The sequence below is a fragment of the Perna viridis genome, chromosome 13 (assembly GCF_037379345.1).
Source record: "Perna viridis isolate PV_CMFRI_1.1 ecotype Kerala chromosome 13, ASM3737934v1, whole genome shotgun sequence".
In the NCBI taxonomy this organism is placed as follows: Eukaryota; Metazoa; Mollusca; class Bivalvia; order Mytilida; family Mytilidae; genus Perna; species Perna viridis.
This window is the reverse complement of record NC_142457.1, coordinates 13,511,265-13,523,580: the sequence shown is the minus strand read 5'-3', so window position 1 is coordinate 13,523,580 and position 12,316 is coordinate 13,511,265. Positions and strand designations below refer to the sequence as shown.

Below are 12,316 nucleotides of genomic sequence, written 5' to 3'. Positions count from 1 at the left end.
GAAAGTTGATAATTCTGAAAGAAAAGTCATCACGTTTGTCGTACAGTTTGGTCAATAGTTTTCCTTTACCATCGATTTCTACGTGTAGGTAGATATGAGCCTGACTTCACAATGTCTGTAGTGTCCTTTATCTCAAGTTTTTTTTGGGTAGATGCGATGTAAAAACTGTGAAATTTCAATGGCAATTAGAATAAGAAATAACTGACAATATTTTATTTTTCTTTCAATCTTAGATCTCCCGTAATTGTAAATCGAAAGTTATACAACAGTCATGGATTTTTATTGTACATACATGTATCAACATGTTTTCAAGGTTCACTATGAACAGATGATGAAGTCGACAAATAATAAAATATCTGGTATCATGCAAATATTATTGTTATTTATGGAAATTTCTTCTGTAAAATAGCACATCTATTCAAATTTACAGTGAACACACTGATGTGTAAAATTTATGTGATACGTACTCATTGCTTTCCGGCACCACCCGCCTCGCCGCCACATTCCACTACGGCACCGGATATACCCCGCAAAGTATGATTAGTTAACGCAGTGAATCAACGTAGTGAATCAAAAGCTGTACTTATTCATTTTGTAATATGAAATTACTACCCATAGGAGCTTCTAAAATATCATTGCACTTGTATTGATAAATCTAATTGATTAAACAACTTTCTAAGTCTGTGACCTATGAAACATTGTCGACCTGTTTAAAGCTTAACATTGTTCAGCTCATTTTATACGTTGCATTTCTGCATATTTTCTTATCAATGTCTAAATATTCAAGCTTAAAATGTAAATGGCAATTCCCTAGCACTCTGAGATATTTGAACATAGGTGTGAATAATAGATCACATAAACTTTAGATACATTTAAAGAGTTTCATTTCGGTACGTCTTATAGTATTTAACGTAAAAAGATTGAAATATTAAATAAACCTTTTCAAGGGAATCATCAAGTAAAAAACAATGTTGATGCAATTTTTCTCATAAGAAAGAAATTGTCATCTCAAAGAATGGCACCAAACATGCAGAAAACCAAAACGATAGCAAACAGCATACTAATATCAAAATATATCAAAATAGACAACAAAAACTACACTTTCTTATTGATAAAAAAAAACAGAATACGAGCAAACACCTAGGAATGAAATCTTATGTTTCATAGATTCGAACTGCTTGTCATGCGTATAAGATACACAGACAATCCTTAAACACAATGTAAAAAACTTAAATTTATAACATGAAAAAAATCGTCCTTAATGAAACACATAACTGTCGAATATCCATCGATTTCTAGTATTACTCTTGTTATTTGCATATAAAAGAATGGTATGCAACATGCAGTTTAACTGGATCAATCTTAAGAATGAAATTTTGCATCGACCTTCGAAAAATGTGTTCTCACCTTTTAAGTTAATTGGTACACAAATTATAAAGCTTATTCAAGTTATGGTTAAAATTACAGTTTACTTAAGTGTGATCTGACTGATCAACTTCTCTCATTCATACGTGGGTTGTTTAAGTGCTTACTTGTACCTGATCTGATGCAATTAAGTATATAGTAGTGAAATACTACATGAACGAGGATACTTAGAACGTTAATAGTTATACGTATGATTCCTATAATCAATTTAATTTCAGAGGCAAGACGCTTTCTGGTTGGATAAAAAATTGTCAATCATCTCATAGACCAAATTTAGTAATATAATTGTCACGTCATCAACCTTTTTCAATGATTAACTTCTTGATTTTTTTAACTATCATTAAGATATATGGGATTGCTGTTATATATATATTCGGTCTATTTCAAATTATTACAATGCCCGTGGTGCACATTTTGAAATAAAAATAACGTTCTATGCAGGTTATATAGTATGCACCACGTGATGGAAGTTATTTCTGTATGGACCGAAAAAATAAAATAGCCATTCCTAAATTGGAATTTCAAATTAGCCAATTTATGATCTTTTTTTAAAACACAATCTGACAATTTCCAAGGTTTCGTCTATATATTTTTATTTGCCGCAATTACAAAGTTCCCCGACTAATGATTGTCTTATGTATTCCAGTCTATTTTTCTTGTGTTTCATAAACAAATGTAAATGCATCAAAACAAGCATTTTGAATCACATATTCAAAACAGAGATGAACACAGGTGCAGTGGAATATATAATTGTTCTTTCTTCTAACAAAACACTGGTGTTTTTCCGACGCAATCGGTACAGTTTTGCTTTTTACCCTTTGACCGTAAAGACAGTCTGCCATCGAAACGCAGGTCATCTGATCAAACTTCCTTTTCTAGATTGGCAAAATACTGCTAACATATTTGCTTCGAAAAAAACTGTATCGGAAATTGCCCGCCATGTAATATTTCCCGATGAAAATTGTAAGAAAAAAGAACAAATTTTACTGCGTCGGCTATCTTTTTTTAAAGATAGTACTTGTTTTATTAATATCCGTTGAAAAAAGTATTATTTATAACAAATTGAAGTTTCTCTAGTATTGGAAACTGGCAAATCATATCGTTCATTGAAGTAATGCTGATCGGAGAGACAGCTTTATTCTCTTAACAAGTCTTATCAAGGAAGTCGCTGAATCAAATATACAAAGACGGTGTAAATGGGCGCAATTTAGTGCAACACGAAGCAGTTGTGAGATAAAAATCATTTTTTAACGAATGACTTGTTTGATGTCTAGAATATTTCTCTGGTCGTTATCCGAGCATATCCTCGTTTTCTCGATTTTTCTTAGATAATACTTCATATAAGTGGATGGCTGCATAAAACAACATAGATGCGCTTTAGTTACATGTAAAGTATGATGAGATAAGTGGTCAAATTGTGTGTATTAATTGAGTATATTTTCAAGTATTTTAACAAAAATATACTTCAATCGAAAAAAAAAGCAATAATTAAACAAAACATGCAAAACTACCTTTCGAGAAAAATCTTGAAATATATTGTCGAAAAACAGTTTGACAGAAACTCAATTGATAGAAAGCATAACCAACTTATTAAAATTTGTGGAGGTGTCAGGGAGACCCATATTTTTTACATTTCTATATCATCACACAAAAGTTTTATGGTGGTCATCATGAAATCGTGGGTTGTTACGATTTATCCATCTGCGCCATGAAAACTGATTAGTTCAACGTGCCATAGTATTCCTTTCCTTGTTTGTCTACCCGGAATTAACTTTATGTGAGCAACATTGTGGGTGTTTCTAGAAAAGCAGAGGACGCTTACCCTACCGGTGCACCTGGTCCATGCTCCAAATTTTTAGTGGAGTCCGAGTTACTCATTTACTTTTGTCACTTTGTGTGTATAATTTTTGTTTCTTCATGTTCTTTGTTGTGTGTATCTGAATTCCATGACTGGTCTTTGTCCCTGAATCACATTTAAATTTATATTATTTCTAATTCGTAATATGGATAGTTTTCTTCCCTTTTACTGTTATATATATATATTTGTTCCGTTTGGTCGTTTCATAATTCGCGAGAAGTCAAGTTAGGAATAAAAAAAAAACCAAAAAAAAAAAAGAAAAAAAAAACATCTACAAAAAAACAACAACACAAAAAACGAAAAAAAAAAACAAACAAAAAACAAAAAAAACAAAAAACAAAAAAAAACAAAAACAAAAAAAACAAAAACAAAAAAGAAAAAAACAAAAAGAAAAAAAAAACAACATTATTTTCGGTTTCATCATTACGGACTTGAACCTACGCTGTTCTTATCTTCTTTACGATGTAGGTCGGAAAGTAATCCTATTACCGTACGTCATCTATGAAGGCAGTCTATAACCTTATTTTACACTCTTTAATAAGGGTAACAACAAAATTGCCAAACATTAATCCGTTTCATCATCAAGTCAATCGATTGATATTACACCACCGGAGCAGCTGGTACCGACATGGTCCCTGAGTAGGTATAGGCACTTTTTTAAAATGAAATTGTGGGAAAAATCTGGGTTTTACAGTGTGCTAAACCTCCCCTTTCCACTGCGGCGTGATTATACAAGTAGTGATTAAAAATCATTTACATTATATTGTCATTATCGGTAAATCAGTGGTCACATCAGCCTAAATAACTGTTTACGAAAACAATCATTACTCATTGTTTCGAGGACACTGAGTATTTTTTCAACCAGTACTGATATTTAAAAAAGAATTTAGTAAGACGCATTTCCTCACATCCCTGATTACAATGTAAGGGGTCTGTTACGCAGATATTTATGGCTCCAAGAAATTCATAGTTAGTAGTTGCTCTAGCGTAGCGAATCAATTGTGAAATATAAACACCATATGCAGGAGATGAAGGGATATTCCTGCACAGGTAAGGACAATTTATGATATTAAAATTAAAGTTGAGCTGAGATGACCACTGTAGTCAAATTAGTAAGCTTGTATGTGGCATTACCTGGGATGTTGTTATCAAAGTCCAATTAATAAGGCAATAGAGGTAATGCGCTTTACAAACAAATACAATTTTGTTTGAAGCTTTGTCCTCAGGGACGAGAGCATATATCTCCTGTCGTGAGGAAAGGAATTCAAGTGCCCAACGACCGTTGAATAAGGACTTTTATTGACACACGATCGGGTTGTACGTATAAAAATTTATGAAGATTCAAGTGAACAAAAGTTTGTATTGAAGATTATGATAAATGGAAAGAAAAGTAATTGTGTATTATAGGGTATAACTACAATTTCAATACGAATGTTCAGCATGCAAAGAACAACAAATGTTGATACTTAAATCACACAGGCTATTACAGACACCGAATCAATATCATTGGATTAAAGACTGAAACATCTGTAATATCTAATCACATTTAGTTCTCATCAAGTGTTACTTATATAGCTGATAGTATTCAATTAGACTGCAAGTTAATTTGGGTGTAACAGTTTCATTTTGTAAAATCAGTAGCTATCCTCTTTTTCTGGGTACAATTTAAACAGAAACCAAAATAAGTCGGAATAAGTTATGTTGGGTTAACATGTATTTTTTCTTCGTGTTGTTTTCTATCAATTTTAATTTTCTCGTCAAAATGTAAAAATATTGATTGTTGTATATGGAAAATCTATCTATTTCAATTATCGTTCAGTAAAACCAAGTGGCTTTAACATGAACTGCTGGTTGAAGACAAGGAATACAATGTTTAAATCCTTTAAATCAAATTTGTTGACGTCCAACCTAGCAGCACGTGTAATGTGACGGGTAATGTGAGGAACAGGACATGTTTTCAAAGCACATGATGTCACTTGTGGTTTACTTGTGGGAGACCATATGAAAATCAACTTACGGAGGTAGACATAGAGTAAGGAACATAACACTTGAAATCAGTGATATGTTTGTATCATATTCAATTTCACAACAGTATATCAAGATTTCATTTGAAACAGAATGAAATCAATCCAAGCTTTGATGCTTACAAGAGACTAATGTAAAATGCTGAATACAAACGTTCAAATGATTTGTAAGAGTTGTGTCCCTTATTTTAGGTCTACCTCCTTAATTTTGTGTGCTCTCGTTTCTTTCTCCCTTATCATCAGTGTTCATAGGAACTAGTATTTAATTTTGATGTCTACATTTTGTATGTGATACTTCAATATCTGTCAATCGATCACATCGATAAGTATTTGAAGCTGCGACTGTAATCGCTTGTATAGAATTGTAAGCTCATTTTAAAATATTCCATATAGGCCATTTTTATCTTCATTTGCATTAGTCTTAGAGGAAAAAATATAACATTTTTGATTCATTGCAGATTTTAATTCTAACATTTACAAAAGCACCTATGCACAATTTGACCCCTTTATACCAATTGTTTTGCTGTGTTTAAGCAATCTGAATCGATTTTGTATATGACATGAAAACAAATACATCTGTTTCTTATAACTAAGACAACTATTGTTGCATTTCCTAAAAGGTTCAATACAATACACTGGAAAAGACACAAATAGAGTGAAACGTAAGACCACATTATACCGACAATTATCCTTTCTGCTTAATATTGTCATATTCCAAAATATTATTTATTCCATCAGATACTCCCTAAACAATTTGAAAAGAAAAAGAGGCACCGTTCACCTGGTTAAATTTTGCCTTTCAACTTAGGAGTTGAATATTGTGATATACATAATCAATCAAGGAAAAGTGCTATTTCATTATTGTTATATTTGAACTACAATATTTCTCATCTTTACGATTGTCTTTCCTTTCGTTTCTCTTCGCTGAGATAACGGAGACTCACAAGCCGGCTCCTTTAGAACGGGCATCTCCTGCAAACAATAACAGAGCCAAATTTAATCATGTCAAATAAAATAAAAAAAATAATTTCTTTCTCCATTGTTTACCTATATAGATCACTGTTTTGATTTTCTTTTTAACAACTTTTGATTTCAATTTTATGTTGCGTTATTGTGCCGTTCCAAATATATATTTTAGCTTCCAATCTCTGGTTTCAAATATATCATACCATTTGTATAATTCATCTATCAACATCAATCATTGTTTAATCATTGTGTAAAGATGATTTAAATCAATGAACTGCCCAATGGACAGTGTAATATTGCCCAAATCGTTGATACTGCCCAAACGATCAAAATTCCTTGATTCACAATAGCATTTCAATAATTATATGAACATTACAATCGAAATATATCAGTATTATCTTTTGTATTGATCAAAGTTTTTTTTGCAATTAATATAAGGAGAGTACTAGTAATAAGCTATTGCACGAAATATTTCTATGGTATATATTTGAGTATCAGGTATTTTTCTTGTGTGTCTAATATATAGATGTTTCCGCGGTTGTTTTCAAAACTGTATACTTCTATTTCCCACACTAAGTTAAAATCCCGACTTAAGAACATTATGCATCGTTGGTTTTCCAAAAAAGATGGTACACCTAGATTCAAATATATAGTCCTTGGTAGATATTCCTCTTACTTAGTAAGAAATAATTCCAAATCATCTTCCGAATATACAGAGGAAGATGTTAACAAAATGCTGGAAATTTTAATCGACAACATATTTGTCCCGTGCGGTGGACGTGTTTTTCAATAAACGATCGGCATTCTTATGGTGCTGACTTTATAGCTGATCTTATCCAAAAGAAAGAACATCGTTTGGCTAGATCCTTTATTCTCAGTTTTCGCTATATAGATGACGTATTATCTTTAAACATTCCTAATTTCGGGGATTGGATACATTGTATCTACCCCAAATAACTACTATAAGATAAAGAATACTATTGTGAAGTCTGTGAAGTCTGCCATATATCTTGACCTACACATAGATGTCGATGGTAATGGAAAACTACTGACCAAACTTTACGACAAACGTGATGACTTTTCATTCAGAAATGTCAACTTTCCTTTCATCTATGACAACATCCCTTTGGCACCTGCGTATGAAGTGTCAATATCACAACTCATACGTTATGCCAGAGCTTGCTGAAACTACGTAAACTTTTTCTATCGCGCTAGAACTCTAACAAATAGGCTTCTGTGTTATGTTGCTTCAAGATTGAAGTCATCACTACAAATGTTTTATGGTCGTCATCATAAACCTGTGAATCGCTACTGTGTATCCATTTGCGCCATGAAAACTGATTTATTCAACGTGTCATAGTTTGTCTTTGCTCCTTCGTCTACCGGCGGGTGTTTCTAGAAAAGCAGAGGACGCTTACCCTACCTGTGCACTTGGTGCATGCTCCCAGGTTTTAGTCCGAGTTGTTCATTTGCTTTTGTTACTTTGTATGTATGATTTTAGTTACTTTATGTTCTTTATTGCATATGTCTGTTTTCCATGTCTGGTCTTTATCCCTGGATTACATTCTTTTGATTACCGCTATAACCTTAGTCCCCTTGATTTCTCTTTTAAACATTTTAGGATGCATTTGATGTAACTTGGAATGAAAACTGTTCTACAAATTATTGTTGAGGTATGATCATAACGGCATATTTTTTTCTGTTTTTAATTCTGACTTCTTCGAAAAGATATATCCTTGAAGAAAACAAAGTACTTTTTTGACTCATTGCAATAATACTCATTTTTAAATACAATGATAATAATTATAATATCTAATAGCCATAACCTTAGTTCCGTTGATTACTCTTAATAAGGCATAAAAACAAAAGACATGAAATTCGCTAACAATTGAATATATTGATTTTTTTTATAAATATCTTTGTGGAAATCGTTGTTAAACATAAACTTTTGGGTATTTTATTCGTCCCCTGTGTCTTTCCATTTATGAAGCAAGGAACGATGGTCTGCTAAGCATAACGTTATGACGTTCATTGAATTGAAATCGATTGATTAAGTAAGATGTCACCTTAACGTGCCCTGGAAGATGTCATTGTTCATCGATCGTCAATTTCGAAATAACTTTCTATTTCTGGAAAGCTTGGTTTTAAATTTGACCATTTATTCAGGAATATGTTTGCTTTCATAATTCTTATAAACTACTTTTTTACCTCTCAATAGGTATGATATACGATTTTGCCATGACACATAGGAAACAAAGTCATACGTATGTAAACTGCAAACTTTACTAACATACCAGGAGGGACGCATGCACAGTATGAGCTGACACATCTTAAGTCGCAATGAATTGATGGAGGAAACCGTCTGTAGCAATCAACATCATCAAAACAATGTCCTGCACATTCAACTATATATTAAAAAGCATCAATTAATGTTACAGGTACAAAAAACGACATCAAAGCAAGAATGCTTCACGTTATAGTTAACAACGAATTAAATCAAGCCATCCATTTAAAAACAAAACAAGCAAACCAAAAAAAAAAAAACAAAACAAAACAAAACAAAACAAAATAAAACAACAAAAAAAAAAAAACAACAACAAAAACAACAGTCAAGCCATCCATTTAAAAACAAAACAAGCAAACCAAAAAAAAAAAAAAAAACAAAACAAAACAAAACAAAACAAAATAAAACAACAAAAAAAAACAACAACAAAAACCCAAACAAATAAACAAAAACAAAAAAACAAACAAACAAACAAACAAACAACAAAACAAAACAAAACACAAACAGCACTATTTCCAAATTATTTTCAAGATTCATACTTTTAGTGCAAGGGAAATCAAGAGAACCAAGTTACGGACTAATAAATAAAAGAACACAATCTAAGAATAACAACTAGACAAGATCAATAGACATATTTTGCACCGAAAGGGTAAGCGTCCTTAAGTATTCTAGAAACAGCATAGTGTTGCTCATTCCAAAGTAAACAAACAAGAACAAATTAATCCTTACGTAAATTTCATTTTCAAAATGTTTTTGTTTATCTTAACAAAGAAAACATTTGACAAATGCTAATCAAACGAGTGTATTACTGCATAATTACCGATACTTTATCAACTTTTAAATATGTACAATACGACTTACCCAAAATGAATACGAAAAGAAAAAGAAGAACAAGAGTTATCCTTGATGTTATCTTCATTCTTCCCAAATTATTAGTGCAATGGTTTGGAATTCAGAAATCTCTTATTTTTATATGCCATACCTTACGATAACATTATTTTCATGGAGATAAATGTGAAGGTCCAACCTTGTTTTTCTCTGCGTAAATACTTGTATCACTAAATCTACTACATTGCCTCATTTTATCTTGTTTTATCTTAGAAAAAAGTACTGATACATTAAATACCTGTACTTGTATCGATAAAAAAAATGGCCAACTAGATACATAGTAAATATTCTTAGTTTGGCATAGTTCATTTGCAAATAAAAGTACCGTAGAAATATAGCAAATATGAAAGCTGGATTTTTATTGTACATACATGCATCAGCATGTTTAAAGGTTCAGTTGGTACTATTTATGAAGTTAACAAATAATTTCTGGTTTAATTTATTTATTATTGGTTTACATGGACAACATCTTTTCAAATTTACAGTGGAAATACTGGTGTGTAATATTTATGAGATACGAACTCATTCCTCGCTCGTCCACTACACCCCCGGTCATTCTCGAACAAAGCATGATTAGTTAACATAAAGCAACGAAGTGTATCAAATGCTGTACTTTTTTGCACTTTGTTATATGAAATCGTTACTCATAGGAGCTTCTAGATATTTTAGCACAGGTATGGATAATTATAATTGATTATACAATTTTCCAAGTCTGTGACATTGTCGACCTGTTTTAAGCTTAAAACTGTACAGCTCATTTCATACGTTGCATTTTGGCTTATTTTCTTATCAATGTCTCAATATTTAAGCTTAAAATTTAAATAGTAATTCCTTAGCACTCCGAGATATTTAACCATGGCTGTGAATAATATATCATATAAACTTTAGATACATTTGAAAAGTTTAATTTCGCTACGTCTTACTGTTCTCGACAAAAACTAAACTATCTTAATGATTTAAAAAAAAAAAAAAAACAGAATATGAACAAATACCGAATTGAAATCTTACGTCAAGTAGATTCAAACTACTTGTCATGCGCAAAAGGTAACATTGACAATCCATAAATACAATGTAAATTACAAAATAAAATTAATTACGTGAAAAAATCGTTTTTAATGAAACAAATAATTGTCAAATATCCATCGGTTTTATAGTGTTACTCTTGATATTATCATATACAAGATTGGTGTGCAACATGCAGTTTATCTGGTTCAATCTTAAGAATGAGATTTTGCATCGACCTACAAAAAATGTGTTCTAACCTTTTAATTAGTTCACAAATTTTAAAGCTTGTCTATGATTAAAACAATAATGTTAAGTCTGAACTTACGTGTGATCTGACTGGTAAACTGCTCTCATTAATGATAGTACCTACTTGGGTTGTTTAAGTGCTTACCTGATCTGATGCAATTAAGTATATAATAGTGAAATACGACATGAACGAGGATACTTAATACTTATACTTATGATGCCTATGAATAATTCAATTTCAGAAGACGCTGTTTTTTTGCTAGGATAACAAAATTTTTCATCATCTCGGCTATCTTTTTTTATAGATAGTACATGTTTTATCAATGTCCGTTGAAAGATAAATATTGTCTATAACAAATTGTAGTTCCTTTAGTATTAGAAACTGGCAAATCATATCGGTAATTGAAGTCATGCTGATTACTCTAATACATCTGGAGAGAAACTTTCATTCTCGCTGAATCAAATATACAAAGACGGTGAGAATGGATGCAATTTATATTTAACACACATACAAAAAAAAAACAACAAAAAAACAATAGTGCTGAAATTTGCAAAACAGACCCAATCACGACTACTTTAAAGATAAATCTTGAAATATATTTTCGAAACGCAATTCCACCAATTGACAGAAACACAATTGACAGTAAGCTTATACAACCTATGAAGATTGTGAAAGTGTCAGGGAAACCCATATTTTTAGATTTGTATCTAACAATAGTATCGAATCTATGGAAATGGAAACTTCGTGTAATTTCACAACCTAAATATAATCAGTGTAGGCTTCGGTACAACACGCTAGTCCAAGTATAAAATGCCATTTTACACGTCTTTGTATGCATGTACAATTTCGTAGTAAAAGTAAAGACACAGAATGAAAACAGTTTATTTCTTCATTACATTAGCTGTTGGTAAGTTATTTTTTTTAAATAGAGGTAAAATATTACACTTCATGCATCCAGATCATGATGAGTCTGCTTAAGAAATAAATAACGAAATAAGTGGTCAATTTGTGGTAAAACAATGTTAAAATGGAGTTTCCGTGATTTTTTTTTGAGTTTTAAGGACTTATTGTTTTTTTTTTAAAACGCATCCTATGTGTTTCATACGATTTTGTACATGCTATAACCTTGGTTCTCTTTTGATTACTCTTTCACGAAATCACTTGCAACCGTTGTCGTCTGTCGTCGTCATCTCTAGTAAACGAAATTCTCCGCTGAAAGCGCTGGATTGATTGTTACCAAATTTTGTCATATATATATATAGCCTTGGAGTATCTGATAAAAATTTGTCGATGTGTGGTAATAAGCGTATAGCTTTATTAAATTGCTGTAGTTATATTGACAATTAGTCCTTGAAATGTCTCCATTTGTTTAAGCTGTAGTACATGTTTGTATGTATCAATGTTATTGTTTGAAAGAAAATAATTACGTTTTTTGCAGTTTGAGCTATTTAAAAAAAACAGACAGAAGAAGAATTTCCATTTATGAAGTGATCATTACAATAAGTTCATTGTTGAATTATGATTATGCATAAAAAAAGTCTCTTTTGGGTTAAAGTTGTAGGACAGTTCCTGGGTTATAACCCTTCAAAGACGTAAAATTATGGGTTTTTTTATCTTCA

At 31.5% G+C, this 12,316-nt stretch overlaps 1 long non-coding RNA gene across 1 annotated transcript; it reads right to left on the bottom strand.

The window, feature by feature from the left end:
• Positions 1–5,748: 5,748 nt before the first annotated feature.
• On the bottom strand, positions 5,749–9,578 carry LOC148599661 (uncharacterized). Its single transcript, XR_015917944.1, has 3 exons — positions 9,419–9,578; positions 8,568–8,678; positions 5,749–6,279 (listed from the first exon to the last, which is right to left on the bottom strand). It is a non-coding gene; the product is annotated as an uncharacterized LOC148599661 (long non-coding RNA).
• Positions 9,579–12,316: the final 2,738 nt, after the last annotated feature.